Genomic DNA, 25,627 nt, shown 5'->3' on the forward strand with positions numbered 1-25,627 from the left:
TTCCCAAGCAATACAGTCATGTATATTCCTTCCTTTGAGAAAACCATATTGATTTTTATGCACAATTTTTAGCACCACTTTTTGTAGTCTGTTGGCAAATAATTTTGTGAGTATCTTGAGAACACAGTTAAGTAGAGTTATAGGCCTGAAATCATTCACTCCCTCAGGTGATTGAATTTTTGGAATCAAAGTAATATGTCCCATATTAATACTTCCAGATTCAAATATCCTTCATAGAATTCAAAATAGAGCTTATAGATGTCCTCCTTAGTAATGTGCCAACATGATTTAATAAATTGCCCATTAAAACCATCAAGGCCTGGTGCTTTGTCAGCTGGCATACTTTTAATTACTGCATCAATCTCTTGAGTAGTAAAAGGCACAGATAATTCTTTGAAACCAGCAGTAGGCTGTATTAAAGAAGCAAGGTCAAAAAGCATAGGGGAGTGTGAGGAAGTACCCAACCTATTTTTATATGCCTAAAAATAATATTGTCCTTATCTGCATGTTCAGTAACAACCATGCCATTATCTGCTATGATAGATGTAATATTATTCCTTCTGTGCCTTTAGCCATATTATGGAAGAATTTGTAATTTTCATCCCCAAATTTTGTCCATCTGATAGTACATCTTTTCTTCCAGTATTGCTGCTGATAGCTCAGTAATCTAATCAAATGCTTTTTAAGGATAATTCTGAAATTTGTCTCTGGGATAGTCAATCATCTTGCATCTTCAATGGCATCCAACTGTGAAATAGCATTAGTTGTATTTTCAACACAAATCTTCATCTTTGAAATTGACTTGCTTCAAAATTGAGATCATGTCTTAGTCTCTTGAATTTTGCATTCAGATTAGCAGCATGATTTGTTTTGTGAGTTTTTTGTTCCAACGATCAGCAGATGTCTGCATAAAACCAGGATGAGTAACCCAGTAGTTTTCAAATCTAAAGATTTTACTACTGAGAATGCTTGTTTGAATGGAAATCACACATGGAATGTGGTCAGATGTAGGCTTTCCTTTTGGGAGCACTTCAGATGCTGGATATGTAGTAGTCCAATGAAGGGAAGTGAAGAACCAATCCAGTTGCTCTAATAAGGGATTATCTTGCATATTACTCCAGGTAAATCGTCTCCTTTTAAGTGGCGGTTTAGTTAGGTTTGGTTCTCTGATAAAATATTGAAAATTATCATGTGCTCTATACTTCCCCAGGTTTATTTCTATTAGCAGCTGATCTGATAAAATTAAAATCTCCAACTATAAACCAATCCTCATCTGATAGAATATTCTGATCAAACATCCATTTAATAAAATCATTTCTTAATTCACCAGTACAAGGTCCATAAATATTAGTAAGTGTCCATGACTGAGAAGAGGTAGTTGAAGTAAAATGTACAAACATAGCAAAGGGTTCACAATGCATCATCATGCCAGAGAAAATAGAGCTCTTCCAAATAACAATTATTCCACCAGATGCACCATTCGAAGGAATATACAGATAATCATCAAAGCATGGAGGGTGATACGTCTCAAACGTATCTATAATTTCTTATGTTCCATGCTAGTTTTATGACAATACTCACATGTTTTATATACACTTTATATCATTTTTATGCATTTTCCGGCACTAACCTATTAACAAGATGCCGAAGCGCCAGTTCATGTTTTCTGCTGTTTTTGGTTTCCGAAATCCTACACAGGAAATATTCACGGAATTGGACGAAACAAAAGCCCACGGTCTTATTTTGCACGGAGCCTTCCAGAAGTCCGAAGAGGAGACGAAGAGGGGCGACGAGGCGGCCACACCCTAGGGGGCGCGGCCCCACCCTTGGGCGCGCCGCCCTATGGGGTGGGCCCCTCGGCGCCTCCCGACTCTGTCCCTTCGCCTATAAATTCCCTCCGTCGCGAAAACCCTATCACCGAGAGCCACGATACGAGAAAAGTTCCAGAGACGCCGCCGCCGCCAATCCCATCTCGGGGGATTCAGGAGATCGCCTCCGGCACCATGCCGGAGAGGGGAATCATCACCGGAGGGCTCTACATCACCATGCCCGCCTCCGGACTGATGCGTGAGTAGTTCATCCTTGGACTATGGGTCCATAGCGGTAGCTAGATGGTTGTCTTCTCCTCTTGTGCTATCATGTTTAGATCTTGTGAGCTGCCTATCATGATCAAGATCGTCTATTTGTAATGCTACATGTTGCGTTTGTTGGGATCCGATGAATATTGAATACTATGTCAAGTTGATTATCAATCTATCATATATGTGTTGTTTATGTTCTTGCATGCCACTACAAGAAAAGTTCTGATAGACAACGTCTCAAAATCGTCCGCTAAGGGGTATTTTTCGTCGCCTATGGGCCTAACCCGACGATATGGGTTCTGTTGTCGAAACTGCGTCAGGCAAAGTCCTACGACGATTTTTTCGGTCCGTTTCGCTTGGGCGCCCTTCCGCCACGGAAAATCAGACCGTTGCGCAAGTGTTTTCGGGAGCCCGTTGACTGCTAACGTCATGCAAACTGCCACGTGGCAGACGCCGTTAACTGGCAGTTAACGGCGTTAACCGGCTGAAACCCCGTGGTAGATGGTAGGCCCACACGTGGCCTGCCACGTCTTAAGCGGCCGGCCCATTAAGTTTGCGGGCCGGGCCAGCTGACTTAGTTTGACCGGTCAACTATATAGCTGGGCTGGTCCATTAGTTACGTGGGCCGGGCCTAACCTCTAAGGTTGACTGGTCAAAACTTTAATGGGCCGGCCCATTAAGCATGTGGGCCGGGCCGAATGCACTCGTTTGACCGGTCAACAGGCAAAAGGGCCGGCCCACAAGACACGTGGGACCCACTTTCCTGTTATCGGGCCGGCCCATTTACCTAGTGGGGTCCACCTTAAAACAACTGGGCCGGCCCAAGAAGTTATTGGGCCGGCCCAATTAGCATGTGGGTCCCACTTTCCTGCTATCGGGCCGGCCCAAAGGGTACACAATAGATCAAATGGGCTGGCCCAACAAGAAAGTGGGCCGGGCCAAAAACACAGGTGGGTCCCACTTTCCCTTTTAAAGGGCCGGCCCATTTAGTATGTGGGGTCCACCATATAGCAAGTGGGCCGGCCCAACAAGATAGTGGGCCGGGCCAAAAACACAGGTGGGTCCCAATTTCCAGTTAAAGGGCCGGCCCATTTAGTATGTGGGGTCCACCATATAGCAATTGGGTCGGCCCAACAAGATAGTGGGCCGGGCCAAAAACACAGGTGGGTCCCACTTTCCTGTTAAAGGGCCGGCCCATTTAGTATGTGGGGTCCACCATGTAGCAAGTGGGCCGGCCCAGCAAGATAGTGGGCCCGGCCAAAAACACAGGTGGGTCCCACTTTCCTGTTGAAGGGCCGGCCCATTTAGTATGTGGGGTCCACAATATAGCAAGTGGGCTGGCCCAACAAGATAGTGGGCCGGCCCAATAAGCTGGTGGGGCCCACTTCCCTGTTAACGGGCCGGCCCAATAAGTAGGTGGGCCGACCCAAAATGAAAGTGGGTCCCACACTATCGTAAGTGGGCCGGCCCAATCGGTTGTAGGGCCCTGGTTGTTTGACTAGTCAACTTGCATTAAATTTCATGAGCCTAAAATCCGGTATCAATGATACACACAATTACATACACAAATAAAATAACTAGGAAAATTACAAGGCAATTAATGTGCCCAAATAAAAAAATCACATAGAATCATTGAGGACTTCTATTAGCATCATCAATAACACGTTGACATTTGGCAATCGCCTTGATTGAATCTTGTGTACTCTTGGTCAACGTATCGACTACGAGATCTTAAAGCAAGCAATACCATGTCTTTTATAAAGTACAGACCTTGAGATATTTACTTGTTTGATGAAAGGAATGGTCTAGGTTGACGGCTATGAGAGGATGCATCGGAAGAAAGATCGGAACTTTTTGTGGGCCTCTCTTCTGATGAAGATTGCTTCATGACAACTGCATTCTGATAATAATGCAAAAAGAGTTAAACGATGAACTATGCAAACATGTATTAAGCATTGTCGATATGAGATAGTTACAAGTACTAAGCACAGACTTACATTATATCGTTGCATAGGCTCACCCCGGAACCTTTTTGCGCTCTATCTTCTACTAAGGACTTCTTCATTACACCTGCATTCTAGTAATATTGCAACATAGTTACAACAGTGAACTATTCAAACATTTATTATGCAATTTAGATATAAGATAATAACAAGTTGCATAAATAAGACAATGTATGGAACTTGTACTAAGCACAGACTTACATCATAATGTTGCACAGGGTCGCTTTGGCGACTATCTTCTAATGATGACTGCTTCATTAAAACTGCATTCTGGTAATATTGCAAACATAGTTACAACAATTAACTATTCAACATGTATTACGCAATGTAGAGATCAGATAGCAGCATGTAGCAGAAATAAGCACAAGATAAGATAAGATGCATGTACTAAGCACATATTGGCTCGCTGCAGGTCCTTCTCTTGCGTGCACTAGTCGTGGTCGACATGCCTGTCATTTTAGGTTCAGCCATCAAGTGAAATGCTAATCCTCCTGCTCCATTGTCCTTAATCTGTGTTTAGATATCACATTTAAGACCAAGTCGACCTGGTTTCAAATAACAAAAAACTTGAGCTGCCAAATGAATAAGCCAATATTTACCGGATATCGGATTAAAACCAACTAGATGTTGCTTTTCATGAGATACGAATTTCGGACATTCGGATTTAGAGTAGGGTAATGCCAAGGTTTTCCACATAAAGTAAACCGGCATTAAGAATGACCAAATGTCGGGTTCAAATCACCTTCGCAGTTGCTCCAAGACAAGCATATCAAATAGGCAGAAACATAGTAAAGCATGAATGGCATTGCTATGGCAGGGTTCCAAGTGTTAATCTCTTGCATAAGGAACAATGCATATAGGTTATAGATAATGACGGAAGTAAACTGCCAAAATTATCTACCAAGAACTCAGATTCCAACCTTCCCCAGCGTCCCCGCTGTTAATGTTGGATATTCTAATAAGTGGTTCGCATGATCAATCCCTAGGAAAAATAACATTGACAGGTTAGTCTACGATAATACAAAGACCAGACATGCACGCAACAATAAGTATACAAGCTGTGCGACAGGAGCATTCATGGAAAAAAATAGCTATAAGCTAAAGACGAGGTATAAGAGCAAGCAGATTGGAAATGCACATAGCATGATTATAAAAGCGAGTGTGAGAATAGCAGGCACGAGAAAACAGACTAGCGGCTAGCGGTGAGCTAATGACGTGGTATAAGAACAACCAGATTGGAAATGCCCATAGCATGACTATAAAAGGAATAGCATGCGAGTACAAAAACAAGTTGGCAAGCAAATGAATGGGTATAAGGCTATAAGTATGTGGATGCACACGAGTGTCGATAGAATGAACAGGATGGTAGCGACCGGATAATGCTTTTGTACTGTACAATATTTAAACGAACTTCATGCGAAGTAACAAATCAAGAAAGTTAATGGCATATGAGATCTGCAAATAACTACACAAAACATGGATAAAGAAACACCGCGATCTAACGGGCCAGCGTACTAACCAAGCTGCGGCGGGGTGGACGGGGCGGCAACTTGCATTCCAGCGGCGGCGAACGCGGGAGACGATGAGTCGACCCTGTTTTAGTAGAAGCGGGCGTTAGTGAAGCAGATCTGGTTGGCTGGCAAGGGATTCGGTGAAGTTGATACAGCCGGTGCGCCGAGCTAGTCGGTGGAATAGATCGGCTTCTGTGGAGGGGGGCCGCGGTGAAGTAGACCCGGTTCCGTTGGAGAGGATCCGGTGCGTCGACAGGAAAGGCGTTGATTGCTATGCTGTGGATGAGGTCGGCGGTGAAGCAGATCCGTCGGTGGCGAGGTCGGCGTTGAAGCAGATCCGTCGGTGGCGAGGTCGGCGGTGAAGCAGATCCGTCGGTGGCGAGGGCGGCGAGGGAGCGGATCAGGTGGGTGGACAGCCAACACGATAAGGCTACGCTGTGGAGGAGTATGCCGGCGGCGAAGCAGATCTAGTACTGTAGAGAGTCAGAGCTTTGGCGTGTGAGAGTATTTTTGAGCTAATGGGGGCGAATGGTTGGTGGGTGGGTGTGGGCCTGTGGGGAGGGTTCGGGATCTAGGAAAGATATTTCATTGTTACCGAATGAGCCCTCCATGGTCGGTGGGTTGTAACTTCCGGACCAGGGTTAAAAGGGTAAAACTGGTCACGGGATTTTTGAATGGATTCGGCGGGATGATTTGGCGCGGGGCCGAAATTTTCAGTTTCAAGCTACGAGCAGAACGACAAAAATAATGTTCTTCCCCAGGGAGCTCTCCTCTTCTCTTTCTCTCTCGAGTCTCTCTCACTCCCCCGGCTCCTCTCCCCCTTCTCTCCGGCGGCCTCGCCGGCCGGAGACGAGGCCGACTTCTCTCTGTATATCGTACACCCTCCGAACTAAATTGATTGATTCAACTTTCCTTAGACGTGTATGTATCTAGCGTAAAAACATGTGTGGATACATCCATATTTAGATAAGCAAAGTTGAGTCGGCTAATTTGGATCCGAGGGAGTTAGTGTTGTTGTAAGCTTAGATCCGAGTGTTTCCCATGAGCGGAATGGCGCAATGGAGTCGGGGATCTCGTCATCGGCTTCGGATCCGGCCTATGGTGAATCCGGCGGATCGGATCCGGTGGATCTTGCCGGCCAAACCCCGATCCGGTGCCATCAAGGTGATGGCGCTAACGGTGAGGCTTGCTTTGGTCGGTGCTTCGGATCCGGCCAACGGGGAAGTCAAGCTGCTAACGTTCACAAGCTCGGGGCATACGACGGCGTCATCCGTCTTGCCCGTGAACATCTTGGCCTTTCAGCGGCCCTTCTCACAGCCAATATGCCGTTGCTGAGGCCATTCTTCTCCTTCGTCCTGGCGACTACCGGCGACACCATCCCAAGTGGTGCGTCCCCGGCGACGTAGTTGCAGGAAAGGATGCGGAGCAGAGATCTGATGTGCGGTCCAGAAGGACTCGATTGATTTTCTTCTATATGTTTTGGGGTCCTTTTTGTAAAGTTGCAGGTCCTATTAGTTATTGTCTAGTTCTTTTGGACCTCTATGTAATTTTTTGGACTAGTTTCCATTTGCAACGATAAACTTGAATTTTGACAAGTTCACGGGAAAAAATTCTTTGCACATATGGCCTATCATGTATGAACATTGTTAAGATTTAAACTACTATATGTAATGGCCAGCACTTGCGCAAGGGGCTCGTCTAGTGCGCACTAGTTTCCATTAGCACCGATAAATTTGAATCTTGACAAGTTCTTGGAAGAAAAAATTGATTCACATATAGCCTATCATGTATGAACATTATTGGGATTCAAACTATACATAGATGGCCAACACGTGTGCAAGGGGTCCTCTAATGTGCACTAGTTTCCATTTGCACTCGATAAATTTGAATCTTTACAAGTTCTCGGAAAAAAATTGCTTCACACATATGCCCTATCATGTATGAACATTATTGGGATTCATATTATATATAGATGGCCAACACTTGTGCAAGGGGGTCCTCTAATTCTTGGGGATTTCAATCTCTCTCTCTCTCTCTCGATCTATCGTTGGTGGCCAGAACAACACACATATGCATGCACTTTATGCGCAAAGGCGCGGGTGCCTCTAGTAATTCATGTGTGTGCGTATAGTTGAACATATTCTTGGGGATTTCAATCTCTATCTCTCGATCTATATATCGTTGGTGGCCAAGAAACACACTTATATATATACGCATGCACTTTATGCGCAAAGGCGCGGGTGCCTCTAATAATGTGTGTGTGCACTCGATCGATGATCCCTAAACCTTAAACCCTAAAACCCTAATCCCTAATTATACCCTAAACATACACCCTAAACACCCTAAACACTAAACCCTAAACCCTAGACCCTAAACCCTAAACACTACACCCTAAACCCTAAACCCTAAACCCTAACCCTAGACCCTAAACACTAAACCCCAAACCCCAAACCCTAAACCCTAGACCCTAAACCCTAATTAACCCTAACCCTAACCCTAAAACCCTAGCTAGATAACCCTAAACCCTAAACCCTAATTAAACCCTACATATATATATAGGCCAACGACACTTCATTGCGCATCAAGTAGGCAACCAACTAATTAGCGCTGATAAATTAATTAACTTGAATTTTGACAAGTTCTCTCGAATGAAAACACATTTGATTAAGTTGCCTCGTAATATATATACAATTAGTGTGCATGCGCGCATGTCATACCTTGCACATATCATTCGTGCATATATTTCAGTATATATCTGAATATATTCTTGGGGATTGATACGTCTCCGACGTATCGATAATTTCTTATGTTCCATGCCATATTATTGATGATACCTACATGTTTTATGCACACTTTATGTCATATTCGTGCATTTTCTGGAACTAACCTATTAACAAGATGCCGAAGAGCCGATTGTCTGTTTTCTCGATATTTTTGGTTTCAGAAATCCTAGTAACGAAATATTCTCGGAATTGGACGAAATCAAGACCCGGGGTCCTATTTTGCCACAAAGCTTCGGAAGACCGAAGAGGAGTCGAAGTGGGGCCACGAGGGACCGCCACCATAGGGCGGCGCGGCCCGGGTCTTGGCCGCGCCGACCTGTGGTGTGGGGCCCTCGTGTGGCCCCCCACGTTGCCCTTCCGCCTACTTAAAGCCTCCGTCGCGAAACCCCCGATGCGAAAAACCACGATACGGAAAACCTATGCGAGACGCCGCCGCCGCCAATCCCATCTCGGGGATTCGGAGATCTCCTCCGGCACCCTGCCGGAGAGGGGATTCATCTCTCGGAGGACTCTACACCGCCATGGTCGCCTCCGGAGTGATGAGTGAGTAGTTCACCCCCGGACTATGGGTCCGTAGCGGTAGCTAGATGGTTGTCTTCTCCTCATTGTGCTTCATTGTTGGATCTTGTGAGCTGCCTAACATGATCAAGATCATCTATCCGTAATGCTATATGTTGTGTTTGTCGGGATCCGATGGATAGAGAATACCATGTTATGTTAATTATCAAGTTATTACATATGTGTTGTTTATGATCTTGCATGCTCTCCGTTATTAGTAGAGGCTCGGCCAAGTTTTTGCTCTTAACTCCAAGAGGGAGTATTTATGCTCGATAGTGGGTTCATGCCCGCATTGACACCGGGACGAGTGACGAAAGTTCTAAGGTTGTGCTGTGTCTTGTTGCCACTAGGGATAAAACATTGATGCTATGTCTAAGGATGTAGTTGTCGATTACATTACGCACCATACTTAATGCAATTGTCTGTTGCTTTGCAACTTAATACTGGAAGGGGTTCGGATGATAACCTGAAGGTGGACTTTTTAGGCATAGATGCGGTTGGATGGCGGTCTATGTACTTTGTCGTAATGCCCAATTAAATCTCACTATACTTATCATGACATGTATGTGCATTGTTATGCCCTCTCTATTTGTCAATTGCCCGACCGTAATTTGTTCACCCAACATGCTTTTATCTTATGGGAGAGACACCTCTAGTGAACTGTGGACCCCGGTCCATTCTTTTATACTGAAATACAAATCTGCTGCAATACTTGTTCTTTACTCGTTTTCTCTGCAAACAATCATCTTCCACACAATACGGTTAATCCTTTGTTACAGCAAGCCGGTGAGATTGACAACCTCATCTGTTTCGTTGGGGCAAAGTACTTTGGTTGTGTTGTGCAGGTTCCACGTTGGCGCCGGAATCTCCGGTGTTGCGCCGCACTACATCCGCCGCCATCAACCTTCAACGTGCTTCTTGGCTCCTCCTGGTTCGATAAACCTTGGTTTCTTTCTGAGGGAAAACTTGCCGATGTGCGCATCATACCTTCCTCTTGGGGTTCCCAACGAACGTGTGAGTTACACGCCATCAAGCTCTTTTTCTGGCGCCGTTGCCGGGGAGATCAAGACACGCTGCAAGGGGAGTCTCCACTTCCCAATCTCTTTACTTTGTTTTTGTCTTGCTTTATTTTATTTACTACTTTGTTTGCTGCACTTATATCATGTAACAACCCAAAAATTTCAAAACAAACAAAATGAATTTCACTAGTTCCAAAATTTTGGAACCAACAAAAACTTTTATTAAAATAAGATTGATACATATAGATCTGGTTTAAATCTTGTGTTTTGCCCTGATGAGTGTTATTATGCTTATGTGCTAAACCCTAAAACCCTAAAGTGATCAAGTGAAGGTCACCACCCAATAAAATAAAAGAGAAAGAAATCAAATAAGAAAAACCTTAAACCCTAATCTTCTCCGAGAAATCATTTTGGATATATTTTGAGAAACCCAAAATAAAATAAAAGACATATGGGGACCTATAGCCCTAATAGGTAAATCTTGAACCCTACCTTTATTAATTATGCTAAATGGTGGTGAACCATTGTGAACCCCACTAAACCCTAAACCTCACCCCTCTTTTCACCATATTAGTTATATTGAAATAAAAAGAAATTAAATAAGAAAGAGGCATATGTGCCTATGGCTATATTTATAAATCTTTACCCTAGACCTTTCCACTTTGTTTAGAGGTTTGGAAAACCTTCATACACCTTACCTAGTACTTGTCAAACCAAATCCAAGTGGTTTCCAAAGAAAATAAAAAGAAACTAAAAATGCCATAGAGGCATATGAGAATAAAATAGCAATTTGGGAAATTAAGAATCTTGACCCTAGTACTTGTGGTAAATGAATGGATCACTTCTATATACCATTTCAACACTCAAACAACATCAATTGGGTCAAGTCTAGTCAAAATTAAAAATCAAATGCCACATATGCATAGAGTCATATGTGCCACATAGCCATGTCACCAAATTTTTGCCCTATGACTTTAAACCTTGACCAAATGGTGTGAAACCATCTCCAAACCTAATATAACACTAAATTGACCCTAACCCATGTCCAAGTGAAGCAATATGAACAAATTACAAGTTTAATGAAATATGACACATCACCTCTTATGTGTTATGGCCATTTTTGCAAATCTTTGAGCAAGACCATTTGAATTGGTTTCAATGGTTGGAAAATGTTTCTAAACTAATAAGAATCACATTAGAGTCAACCAAAGTCAACTCAAATGGGGAGAAATCAAATAGGGAGAAAATCCCCAAAATTCACTCACATACACTTAGCCAAAATTGCAAATCTTCAACCAAGGCCACCATTGCTTGAGCTATTGTTTGTAAAACTCTTATACCTGATAAACAAACACATTTGCATCAAAGAAACCAAAATCAAATCAAAGCAAATCTCAAATTCAACATTACATGTGATAATGGTCATTGGGCCATTTTATAAAATGTTCCTCACTTTACCCCTCTGGCTTTGACTTTTCTTCAACCAAACTTGGTCAACTATGACCATGTCATCCAAGACCATATGAAGGTGAACAACTTTCATGTTGACCACCATACCCAATGTTGACCAGGTTGACCAGAAATAAATTGACAAGTGATGACATTGAAACAAAGAGAAGATTCCTCCACTTTTTGAAACTTTGCAAATCTTCACCAAAATGAACACCACCACCACCATTCCATCCCTATGATTATATGAATGAGATCCACCAAAGGAAATTCCAAAATTTGAAAACTTTTCTCTTTCGGCCATATTTACAAACACCTTGTGTGCACAAACCAAATATGTGCCCATGCTGGATTTTTGGTTTGGACCAGGTCCAACCCTGACCATCTCTGAGGCCCTGGAGGTCCATCACACCTCCCATCATCAGTCCAAGCCACTGCACCCCTCTCTCTTGGTCACCATGACCAAAACCCAAACCATGCCGGCCACTTGACACACACACATGCCACCTTCCTCTCTGGTCACCTCCACCCTGAACCACCTTGTCCATGAGCTCTCTCTCATCCTCCTGGTCGTGCCAGACTCCAGCCTCGACTAAATCTCGCACCACATTGACCGGGCCACGCGTGCCCAGACGCGCCCAGAACGCCCCAGCGACGCCATGCCGTGCATGGTCGCGACGCCAGAGCGCGCCAGAGCGCGCTGTGCCCCGTCACCTCAGCCCGTCCCTCGCCACCAGCGCCTGCGTGTCGACTCACCTCACCACCAGGACACCGCCAGACAACCACACGAGCTCTCCCTCGCCCTGTAGCCGTCGTCACGGACGACGACAATCCGCCGCAGTACACGGGTCCCCGGTGATGATGACGACGCGACCGATCCTCCCCCTGCCTCGCCACGATGCTCGTCAGCACTGCCTAGACGTCGCCAACCCTCAGAGCCCATTCCTTGCCCCTTCACCGCCCTGGAACGGCGACGCCACCGACGACCTTGCCCGCTCCCCGCAGTACCACTGGCCCCTATAAAAGGAGACCTTCCCGTGCCCAACTCTCCACACCAATCTTGCTCACCTCCCCCTTCTCAAGCTCCTCGTCCACTCGCCATGCTCGATTAGCCATCACCGCCGTCCAATTTTACCACCGGAGTCCGCGGAGGTGCTGAGACGCGCGCCGCCGATTTCGACCACCGCTGGAGACGCCGTTGGTGCCAACTGCTTCCTCGTCATCGACAACCTCCCTGCAGCACGTCGCCGACCCTCGCCGCGCCGCCGGTGAGCCTCCCACCCCCTGCCGTCGCCGCCAGTAGCCTCGCCTCTCGTCGCCGACGACGATGCTCCTCGTCCGTTAGATCTGATTCTAATCCTACGATCCACCTCCCTCGTACCGGTTCGCGGAATTAAACCCGCTGACGCGTGGCCCCCACGCCGTCAGGCGGCCCGTTGCGGGGACGCGCTACTGGGCCGGCCCACCTTCCTTTTCCCCTGCGCAGCCCGTTTAAGTTTCCCGCCCCGTTTGAATTCAAACTTTGTTAATTTCTTTTCAGTTAATTTGCAATCTGATGCTAGTTTCAAAATTTAATAGGGACAAATCTACTGAGCCAAATTTTACAAGTTTTATATATTTGGAAAGCTTATCAAAATCTCTATCCAATGCCACTGGATACAAACCAATAGCTGTTGTAGAATTAAAGTAGTAAAATAAACAAGACAGAGACTTTTCTGCCTTAGAAAATTTATTAAAAATCAACCCTTTTGAATTTTGAGGTGATTTCACCTCTCAAAATTCACATTTCAAATACTCTAATTGATTATGTAAAAATATGATATGGGTACTGTATATGATCATGGACTAGAAGCAGAATATTGGCTATGTAGTCAATACTAGCCCATTTAAATTATTTCAAATTTTAGGAATTCAAATCTATGAGGTGTAGCACCTCATTTAAATCAACTTACCTTCAAGTGGCCTAAAGTAATGTGATGACCCTGGTTGCTTGGTCTCATAATTGCTCACTTAATAATATTAAATGTTTGCCATAGTAGCATTTAAATTGTTTCAACAAATTATTAAATCTTATGGGAGTGTTTCTCTCATTTAAATATTGTCATGAACAATTCAAAATGAGATTGAGACTCTGGTCATTTAAGTCTCACATGAATTGTTGATGATATTAAATCTTTACCATGATAGGATTAAAAGGTATGAGGTGTTCACCTCATTTAAATCATTTTCTTAAATGATAAGTGTGAAGAGGTTGACTTTGGTCAACCTAGGTCATATATTATTCATAAGAGAAATTAAATCTTACTAAGATAATGAGAGGAAATTATTTCTCTAAGTAATTAAAAGTAACACCTTATTTAGTATGAGAGGAAATTATTTTTCCTAAATAAGAAAACAACACATTTACCCACTTAATAGTAATGAGGGATGCTAGTTTACTTGTGTAAATTATATGAAGTGTTTCACTTCATTTAAATCTTGTCCCAAGTACTTTCATATGAAGTTTGAACCCCTGGTCGAATACTCTCACATGAAATACTTGGAGATTTTAAATCATAATAGGCATTATTAAGTGGTATGTGGTACCCCTACCTCATTTAAATCATTTTCTCAAATGATGATGATGAATGGTTGACTTAGGTCAACATAAATTCATGTGTGATGGTTTGAGAAATTAAATCTTAAAGAAGATTCAATGAGAGGAAATTATTCCTCAAGAACAATATGGAAACTATCATTTACATATAAAATGAGAGAAAATTATTCTTCCTCAAAACAATACCACCAATGCACCAAATTGTATTAATTGTGTGAATAAAATAGTTTGTGTGAATATATGTGATGTTTGGAATAGCCAATGAATTGTTTGGTGATTGTATCCTCGTATTCGTTTATAGACGCTAGTACCGGAGACTATCAAGAGGAGGAGGTATTCTACCAAGAAGAAGGAGAAGAAGACCACTTTGATCAATACGCCAACCAAGGCAAGCTAGACTAATGCAAGTTATATCGTTGCAAGCTAATATTCTTGCAAGACTACCCGAGTGCAAAGCTCCTCACGAGCAAGGCACCATTACTTTTTACTTTATGCTTCATGATCCCATCCCAAGTTTTATTCTTACAAGCTTTTACTTTGATTACTATAACTTGCTTTTATAGTTAACTTTGGTCTAGAGATAGAGTACTACAAGAATGTCAAACTTAGCCTAGAAAGCTATAAGCTAGGTTAGCACCCCTCATGACTAGTTGCTAGTGCTAAATGAATAAAATTGACTACTCTAGATGGGAACTTGTGAAATGAAATGAATTTGAAAACCTTGGAATGATGAGTCATTCTATTGAAAGATTTTGAAGGTGAATATGACTGGTGAATGACTTGGTGAATTTTACCAAAGCTGATGGTTGGGTTCGGATGCGATACCATTCCAATTTTACAAGTACCCCCACAATACCTGAAATGGGTAAGGCTTAACTAGAAGTTTATGTATCTTAGTATGGGCTCCCTCTAAACAAGCGTCATCGGGGTTATGCCAAGGGCTGCCTCCAACCAAATATGAAATGATGTGATATGACGTGAATATGAGGTGAATGTCCGGCCCAAGCCCCGTGCAGTTCCCAGGCTGACAGTTGGTCTTCACTGGGAGGCCAAGCTCATGGGGAGAGGTGCCTATACTAGGGTATGTAAGTGAAAGGTTATGGTTGGTAGTCCGCACACGGAGTGTGGTAAATCGGGGCCGATTAACCCGACGGATTATTGCAAATGTTGTGGCACAAGTGTACGACCTCTGCATAGTGTAGATCTATTCGAATAGCCGCGTCCACGGTTACGGACGATTGGAAAGGCCATACTGTTCCGTCATCAGACCATTTTCAAAAATGTGACATGTGAAGGGTGACTTGTGATTTGAACTTGAAATGGTGACTTTGAATTGGATCACAACAGAGTTGTGGGAATGACACTAATGTTCCCACATGAGTTAGTTAGCAAATGAAGAGGTTTTGGTTTACTAAAGTGCTTATGAAATAAAACTGGCTTTATGCAAATGAAACTAGAGCTTAGAACCCCCTTACTATAGTTGATAGTACTTACTTTAGTATTAGTTTGCGAGTACTTTAAAAGTACTCATGGCTTTGTCCCTGGCTATTCAAATGGCCAGACTATGAAGGAAAACAAGCAGTACGAAGAAGATGGACGAGCGGGACGTCTACGACAACTAGGACCACTCCCGACGTCAACGGTTGCTCGTGGAATAGATGGACCACGACCGCTACTACTTCGCTTCCGCTATGTGTTTTGTAATTGATCAATAGATCATCTACTATTGTAATGAGATTGGATCATGTGATCCTTTGTTGTAAGACGATTATGTGTTGTAATGAATGATGTGTTGTGATATCAATCTATTATGTCTCGCAAAAACAATATTCCTGGGATTGCGATGAATGGCATAATAGGCATCTGGACTTAAAAATCCGGGTGTTGACAAGTTGGTATGAGAGCCATTGTTTGACCTTAGGAGACCCTAGTTAGAATGGACGTCTGCAAAACTTAGTTTCAAAAACCAAAAAAGTGAATATTTGTGAAAAACTCATTCTCACTCTTATCCTTGAAATCTTTTTCAAAATGAGAAATTCATACTCTACTTTCTTTGCAAGCCTACATAAAATTTTGCACACCTGACTACTTCTCTAATTTACTCCTCCTCTTGTTCACAGATGACGTACCAATGGGAGTCCTATCAGCTTGGTTCCGGAGGCGACCCAAGGTTCGAAAAGGAGTTGAAGCAACTAGTGGACTATCTAGGACACCCGTATCCCGAGTTCTTCGGAATACCCCTCAAGGCTCAGTTAGGAGAACCACCTCAGTGGGACGTTTCTACTGATCTACGAAGGAAGCTTGATGCCCCGGTATGGGAAACCATATGGTTTTCTGTAACGGGAAACACTTGGAAGGAAGGACTAGACAAAGCTATGCAAGAAGCAATTTCCCGTCCGTGTGGACAAAATGAGGACAAGATCAAGAACACTCGTTTCATCTACTACCCAAGACATGACTCCATGGGAAGACCGATGACCATGCCCCCACCACAACCAAAGATGAACCCCTATGAAGCACCTCAGGACTTCAGGCAGTACAAAACCCGCAGGGATTTGGACAACGCCCTCGCCTCTCGCCAAGCACCTCACCCGTGAAGAAGAAGAAATCCACCCTGAAGAGTAGTATCACCCCAGCACTTAAGTAGGTGTGAGTTGTATCAGGATTCCCCTTGTATCGTAGAGCGAATGAATGGTTCTTCAAACCAACGGTGTGTTAGATTTGTAATGTGTGATGCTTGGTATGAATGAAAAAGTGTTGTTGGTTTTTACCCCCGCAACACTACTCAAATTTTCAATATTATGAACTTTTCAAACTTAACAAAACAAACCATAGAAATTTCCCTCGTATCTTATCCTCTACATCAATGTTCAGATGGCCCCTCCCAATCGCACCAACGACACGATGATGCAACGGCTGCAAACAATGATGGCAGACCGAGAAGCCGAAAGAGCTGAACGCCAAGCAAACCTTGCAGCACTTCAACAGCTTGCAAACAACAATCAAGGCCATCATGATCACCCAGGATCAAAGTTGAAGAACTTTCAGAACACCAACCCACCCGTATTCAGCAAGACTGAAGAACCCCTAGATGCTGATGACTGGCTCCAGACAATGGAGAACAACCTCGAAGTTGCGCAAGTTGAAGCCGCAGAGAAAGTGCTGTTTGCCACGCACTACTTAGCAGGACCAGCCAGAGCTTGGTGGACCAGCACCCGTGCCATGAATGCAGGACAGATGATGACATGGGAAGACTTCAAGCTGAAATTCAGCAAGTACCATGTGCCCCAAGGACTGATCAAGAAGATGAGAGACGAGTTCCGTGAACTCAAGCAAGGAAGGATGTCCGTGGTAGAATACCGCGACAGGTTTCTCACTCTGTCAAGGTACGCCCCGGATGAGACCGACACCAATGAAAAGCGGAAAGAGAGATTTCTGAACGGACTACACGACGAGATGCAAACTGTGTTAGTGAACATTCCGTTCGCTGACTTAGAAGCCCTCGTGGACTCAGCCATTCAGATGGAAGGAAAGCTGCATCAAGCCAACGAGAACCGCAAACGCAGAATGATGAACCAGAATGGACCCCACCATACCCAGAAGTACCGCAATAACTCCTCTGGAGGATTCACCCCAAGATACAACAAGCCCCCTGCCCAGAATTATCGTCCCAACTACACCAACCACAACGGAGGACCCCCGAAGCCCAGAGGCAACAACAACAACCACCCCAACAATAGCAACAACAACAACAACCACCTCAATGGCACTAACAACCCCAATACTGCCCCAAGGACTGGAAGTAACGCTGTTTCCGTCAACCCCAAAGACAAGTCCACCGTCAACTGCTACGAATGTGGAATTGTGGGTCACTTCTCCAATGAGTGCCCCAAGAAGCTTGCCAGGATTGCCGCCAATACCGCAGCACCTGCCCAGCAACAGCGCCGCTTTGCCGCAAGAAGGAATCAGAACAACAACAACGGCCGTTTCTACCACATGACCGCCAATGAAGCTCAGGAAGCACCCCAGGCCATGCCAAGTATGTTCACCTGTTAATCTCACTACTCAATCTCTCTTAGGAACCTAACTTTTCTTAAAATCTCGGGACGAGATTTGTTTAAGGGGGAAGGGTTTGTAACAACCCAAAAATTTCAAAACAAACAAAATGAATTTCACTAGTTCCAAAATTTTGGAACCAACAAAAACTTTTATTAAAATAAGATTGATACATATAGATCTGGTTTAAATCTTGTGTTTTGCCCTGATGAGTGTTATTATGCTTATGTGCTAAACCCTAAAACCCTAAAGTGATCAAGTGAAGGTCACCACCCAATAAAATAAAAGAGAAAGAAATCAAATAAGAAAAACCTTAAACCCTAATCTTCTCCAGAAATCATTTTGGATATATTTTGAGAAACCCAAAATAAAATAAAAGACATATGGGGACCTATAGCCCTAATAGGTAAATCTTGAACCCTACCTTTATTAATTATGCTAAATGGTGGTGAACCATTGTGAACCCCACTAAACCCTAAACCTCACCCCTCTTTTCACCATATTAGTTATATTGAAATAAAAAGAAATTAAATAAGAAAGAGGCATATGTGCCTATGGCTATATTTATAAATCTTTACCCTAGACCTTTCCACTTTGTTTAGAGGTTTGGAAAACCTTCATACACCTTACCTAGTACTTGTCAAACCAAATCCAAGTGGTTTCCAAAGAAAATAAAAAGAAACTAAAAATGCCATAGAGGCATATGAGAATAAAATAGCAATTTGGGAAATTAAGAATCTTGACCCTAGTACTTGTGGTAAATGAATGGATCACTTCTATATACCATTTCAACACTCAAACAACATCAATTGGGTCAAGTCTAGTCAAAATTAAAAATCAAATGCCACATATGCATAGAGTCATATGTGCCACATAGCCATGTCACCAAATTTTTGCCCTATGACTTTAAACCTTGACCAAATGGTGTGAAACCATCTCCAAACCTAATATAACACTAAATTGACCCTAACCCATGTCCAAGTGAAGCAAGATGAACAAATTACAAGTTTAATGAAATATGACACATCACCTCTTATGTGTTATGGCCATTTTTGCAAATCTTTGAGCAAGACCATTTGAATTGGTTTCAATGGTTGGAAAATGTTTCTAAACTAATAAGAATCACATTAGAGTCAACCAAAGTCAACTCAAATGGGGAGAAATCAAATAGGGAGAAAATCCCCAAAATTCACTCACATACACTTAACCAAAATTGCAAATCTTCAACCAAGGCCACCATTGCTTGAGCTATTGTTTGTAAAACTCTTATACATGATAAACAAACACATTTGCATCAAAGAAACCAAAATCAAATCAAAGCAAATCTCAAATTCAACATTACATGTGATAATGGTCATTGGGCCATTTTATAAAATGTTCCTCACTTTACCCCTCTGGCTTTGACTTTTCTTCAACCAAACTTGGTCAACTATGACCATGTCATCCAAGACCATATGAAGGTGAACAACTTTCATGTTGACCACCATACCCAATGTTGACCAGGTTGACCAGAAATAAATTGACAAGTGATGACATTGAAACAAAGAGAAGATTCCTCCACTTTTTGAAACTTTGCAAATCTTCACCAAAATGAACACCACCACCACCATTCCATCCCTATGATTATATGAATGAGATCCACCAAAGGAAATTCCAAAATTTGAAAACTTTTCTCTTTCGGCCATATTTACAAACACCTTGTGTGCACAAACCAAATATGTGCCCATGCCTGGATTTTTGGTTTGGACCAGGTCCAACCCTGACCATCTCTGAGGCCCTGGAGCTCCATCACACCTCCCATCATCAGTCCAAGCCACTGCACCCCTCTCTCTTGGTCACCATGACCAAAACCCAAACCATGCCGGCCACTTGACACACACACATGCCACCTTCCTCTCTGGTCACCTCCACCCTGAACCACCTTGTCCATGAGCTCTCTCTCATCCTCCTGGTCGTGCCAGACTCCAGCCTCGACTAAATCTCGCACCACATTGACCGGGCCACGCGTGCCCAGACGCGCCCAGAACGCCCCAGCGACGCCATGCCGTGCATGGTCGCGACGCCAGAGCGCGCCAGAGCGCGCTGTGCCCCGTCACCTCAGCCCGTCCCTCGCCACCAGCGCCTGCGTGTCGACTCACCTCACCACCAGGACACCGCCAGACAACCACACGAGCTCTCCCTCGCCCTGTAGCCGTCGTCACGGACGACGACAATCCGCCGCAGTACACGGGTCCCCGGTGATGATGACGACGCGACCGATCCTCCCCCTGCCTCGCCACGATGCTCGTCGGCCACTGCCTAGACGTCGCCAACCCTCAGAGCCCATTCCTTGCCCCTTCACCGCCCTGGAACGGCGACGCCACCGACGACCTTGCCCGCTCCCCGCAGTACCACTGGCCCCTATAAAAGGAGACCTTCCCGTGCCCAACTCTCCACACCAATCTTGCTCACCTCCCCCTTCTCAAGCTCCTCGTCCACTCGCCATGCTCGATTAGCCATCACCGCCGTCCAATTTTACCACCGGAGTCCGCGGAGGTGCTGAGACGCGCGCCGCCGATTTCGACCACCGCTGGAGACGCCGTTGGTGCCAACTGCTTCCTCGTCATCGACAACCTCCCTGCAGCACGTCGCCGACCCTCGCCGCGCCGCCGGTGAGCCTCCCACCCCCTGCCGTCGCCGCCAGTAGCCTCGCCTCTCGTCGCCGACGACGATGCTCCTCGTCCGTTAGATCTGAGTCTAATCCTACGGTCCACCTCCCTCGTACCGGTTCGCGGAATTAAACCCGCTGACGCGTGGCCCCCACGCCGTCAGGCGGCCCGTTGCGTGGACGCGCTACTGGGCCGGCCCACCTTCCTTTTCCCCTGCGCAGCCCGTTTAAGTTTCCCGCCCCCGTTTGAATTCAAACTTTGTTAATTTCTTTTCAGTTAATTTGCAATCTGATGCTAGTTTCAAAATTTAATAGGGACAAATCTACTGAGCCAAATTTTACAAGTTTTATATATTTGGAAAGCTTATCAAAATCTCTATCCAATGCCACTGGATACAAACCAATAGCTGTTGTAGAATTAAAGTAGTAAAATAAACAAGACAGAGACTTTTCTGCCTTAGAAAATTTATTAAAAATCAACCCTTTTGAATTTTGAGGTGATTCCACCTCTCAAAATTCACATTTCAAATACTCTAATTGATTATGTAAAAATATGATATGGGTACTGTATATGATCATGGGCTAGAAGCAGAATATTGGCTATGTAGTCAATACTAGCCCATTTAAATTATTTCAAATTTTAGGAATTCAAATCTATGAGGTGTAGCACCTCATTTAAATCAACTTACCAAGTGGCCTAAAGTAATGTGATGACCCTGGTTGCTTGGTCTCATAATTGCTCACTTAATAATATTAAATGTTTGCCATAGTAGCATTTAAATTGTTTCAACAAATTATTAAATCTTATGGGAGTGTTTCTCTCATTTAAATATTGTCATGAACAATTCAAAATGAGATTGAGACTCTGGTCATTTAAGTCTCACATGAATTGTTGATGATATTAAATCTTTACCATGATAGGATTAAAAGGTATGAGGTGTTCACCTCATTTAAATCATTTTCTTAAATGATAAGTGTGAAGAGGTTGACTTTGGTCAACCTAGGTCATATATTATTCATAAGAGAAATTAAATCTTACTAAGATAATGAGAGGAAATTATTTCTCTAAGTAATTAAAAGTAACACCTTATTTAGTATGAGAGGAAATTATTTTTCCTAAATAAGAAAACAACACATTTACCCACTTAATAGTAATGAGGGATGCTAGTTTACTTGTGTAAATTATATGAAGTGTTTCACTTCATTTAAATCTTGTCCCAAGTACTTTCATATGAAGTTTGAACCCCTGGTCGAATACTCTCACATGAAATACTTGGAGATTTTAAATCATAATAGGCATTATTAAGTGGTATGAGGTACCCCTACCTCATTTAAATCATTTTCTCAAATGATGATGATGAATGGTTGACTTAGGTCAACATAAATTCATGTGTGATGGTTTGAGAAATTAAATCTTAAAGAAGATTCAATGAGAGGAAATTATTCCTCAAGAACAATATGGAAACTATCATTTACATATAAAATGAGAGAAAATTATTCTTCCTCAAAACAATACCACCAATGCACCAAATTGTATTAATTGTGTGAATAAAATAGTTTGTGTGAATATATGTGATGTTTGGAATAGCCAATGAATTGTTTGGTGATTGTATCCTCGTATTCGTTTATAGACGCTAGTACCGGAGACTATCAAGAGGAGGGGGTATTCTACCAAGAAGAAGGAGAAGAAGACCACTTTGATCAATACGCCAACCAAGGCAAGCTAGACTAATGCAAGTTATATCGTTGCAAGCTAATATTCTTGCAAGACTACCCGAGTGCAAAGCTCCTCACGAGCAAGGCACCATTACTTTTTACTTTATGCTTCATGATCCCATCCCAAGTTTTATTCTTACAAGCTTTTACTTTGATTACTATAACTTGCTTTTATAGTTAACTTTGGTCTAGAGATAGAGTACTACAAGAATGTCAAACGTAGCCTAGAAAGCTATAAGCTAGGTTAGCACCCCTCATGACTAGTTGCTAGTGCTAAATGAATAAAATTGACTACTCTAGATGGGAACTTGTGAAATGAAATGACTTTGAAAACCTTGGAATGATGAGTCATTCTATTGAAAGATTTTGAAGGTGAATATGACTGGTGAATGACTTGGTGAATTTTACCAAAACCGATGGTTGGGTTCGGATGCGATACCATTCCAATTTTACAAGTACCCCCACAATACCTGAAATGGGTAAGGCTTAACTAGAAGTTTATGTATCTTAGTATGGGCTCCCTCTAAACAAGCGTCATCGAGGTTATGCCAAGGGCTGCCTCCAACCAAATATGAAATGATGTGATATGACGTGAATATGAGGTGAATGTCCGGCCCAAGCCCTGTGCAGTTCCCGAGCCGACGGTTGGTCTTCACTGGGAGGCCAAGCTCATGGGGAGAGGTGCCTATACTAGGGTATGTAAGTGAAAGGTTATGGTTGGTAGTCCGCACACGGAGTGTGGTAAATCAGGGCCAGTTAACCCTGACGGATTATTACAAATGTTGTGGCACAAGTGTACGACCTCTGCAGAGTGTAGATCTATTCGATAGCCGCGTCCACGGTTACGGACGATTGGAAAGGCCATACTGTTCCGTCATCAGACCATTTTCAAAAATGTGACATGTGAAGGATGACTTGTGATTTGAACTTGAAATTGTGACTTTGAATTGGATCACAACAGAGTTGTGGGAATGACACTAATGTTCCCACATGAGTTAGTTAGCAAATGAAGAGGTTTTGGTTTACTAAAGTGCTTATGAAATAAAACTGGCTTTATGCAAATGAAACTAGAGCTTAGAACCCCCTTACTATAGTTGATAGTACTTACTTTAGTATTAGTTTGCGAGTACTTTAAAAGTACTCATGGCTTTGTCCCTGGCTATTCAAATGGCCAGACTATGAAGGAAAACAGCAGTACGAAGAAGATGGACAGCAGGACGTCTACGACAACTAGGACCACTCCTGACGTCAACAGTTGCCTGTGGAATAGATGGACCACGACCGCTACTACTTCGCTTCCGCTATGTGTTTTGTAATTGATCAATAGATCATCTACTATTGTAATGAGATTGGATCATGTGATCCTTTGTTGTAAGACGATTATGTGTTGTAATGAATGATGTGTTGTGATATCAATCTATTATGTCTCGCAAAAACAATATTCCTGGGATTGCGATGAATGGCATAATAGGCATCTGGACTTAAAAATCCGGGTGTTGACATATCAAAACACAAAAAAATTAGTTGCTAGCTTTACTTTATTTACTGTCTTGCACTTTATATCAAAAACACAAAAAAAATTAGTTTACTTGCATTTACTTTATCTAGTTTGTTTTATTTACTACTGCTAAAATGGCCACCCCTGAAAATACTAAGTTGTGTGACTTCACTAGCACAAATAATAATGATTTCCTATGCACACCTATTGCTCCACCTGCTACTACAGCAGAATTCTTTGAAATTAAACCTGCTTTACTAAATCTTGTTAGGCGAGAGCAATTTTCTGGTGTTAGTTCTGATGATGCTGCTACCCATCTCAGTAATTTTGTTGAACTATGTGAAATGCAAAAGTATAAAGATGTAGATGGTGACATTATAAAATTAAAATTGTTTCCTTTCTCATTAAGAGGAAGAGCTAAAGATTGGTTGCTATCTCTGCCTAAGAATAGTATTGATTCATGGACTAAATGCAAGGATGGTTTTATTGGTAGATATTATCCCCCTGCTAAAATTATATCTTTGAGGAGTAGCATAATGAATTTTAAACAATTGGATAATGAACATGTTGCTCAAGCTTGGTGTAACGACCCCGGGTAGTAACCCTAATAGATTTGTTTGTTGTTTTTATTTTGTGCATCATCATGCATCCTGCATCATCACATCCATGTTTTTTTTAACAAATAAAAATTATTTTATAAACCCTAAATTATTTTATTTCCTTCTCATATGGTTATATAATAAAATCTCCCCTTATCTTTTCTTTTACCAAAACCCATCCCTCTTTCTGGGCCCTCTCTCTTTTTCTTTTTCTGGCCCAGCTTCCTCTTTTTTCCCTCAACCCAGCAACAGCCCGATCCAGCACACCATGGTGGCCCAGCGGAGCATACCGTTTCGGCCTCTCCGTTCTCTCTGTTCCTCTCTTCGTCGTCTTCTGTCACGAAGGAGACGTGATGCTCCTTTTCCTCCATCACCGCACCGTGGTCCTCCTCCCCTTCCCTCGCTTTCCAGAACCACGACGCCAACCACTCCATCCCTCCTCCTTATCTCCTCGCACTAGACCACGCTCCTCCCACCTGCTCCCTCATCCTTTCCCCTTCTTCACGAAAAGAACCAACAGGGGAGAAACCCCACAGTAACCTCCTACCTCATCACCGTCCGGCCGATTCCGGCCCTCCCCCGCCAAGCCAAGGCCACCTCGAGAACCGCCTCGTCGTCCTTGTTCTTCCAGTGGTCTCAATCGAGCCGGGGGCCTCCGCAATCGTCGCCACGGACCTCGTTCCCCAACTCCGGCCGCCGGCGAAAAACATCGATTCCGGCCACCGTGGGCCTCCTCCGCCCTTATGAGCACGCCATCGAGTCCCTGGTGAGCAGGCGCACCTCCCGAACCCTTTCTTCCTCCTCCTCTCGATCCTATCCATGCCGCCGACGGTGACGCCATTATCTCCCTGCAGGACCTCGTCGCCGGCGAGCTACGGCGGTCCCTCGTCGCCAAGGACGCCACGTACCGGTTCCTTGCACCAAGGCGCATCCCCGATGCCAGCTACTCCGTCCCGGTTCGCTCAGAATCCTCAGATCAAGGCTCGACTGCGAGCTCCGCCATGGTTGCCCGTGTCTCAGATCTTCGCATCGTTTTGGTTCAAAAGGTTACTCTGTCTTTTCTTATTTTGCAAATCTGTCTATTTCATAACTTTTAAACTATAACTCGAAA

This window comes from Lolium rigidum, chromosome 4 (assembly GCF_022539505.1).
Source record: "Lolium rigidum isolate FL_2022 chromosome 4, APGP_CSIRO_Lrig_0.1, whole genome shotgun sequence".
Taxonomy (NCBI): domain Eukaryota; kingdom Viridiplantae; phylum Streptophyta; class Magnoliopsida; order Poales; family Poaceae; genus Lolium; species Lolium rigidum.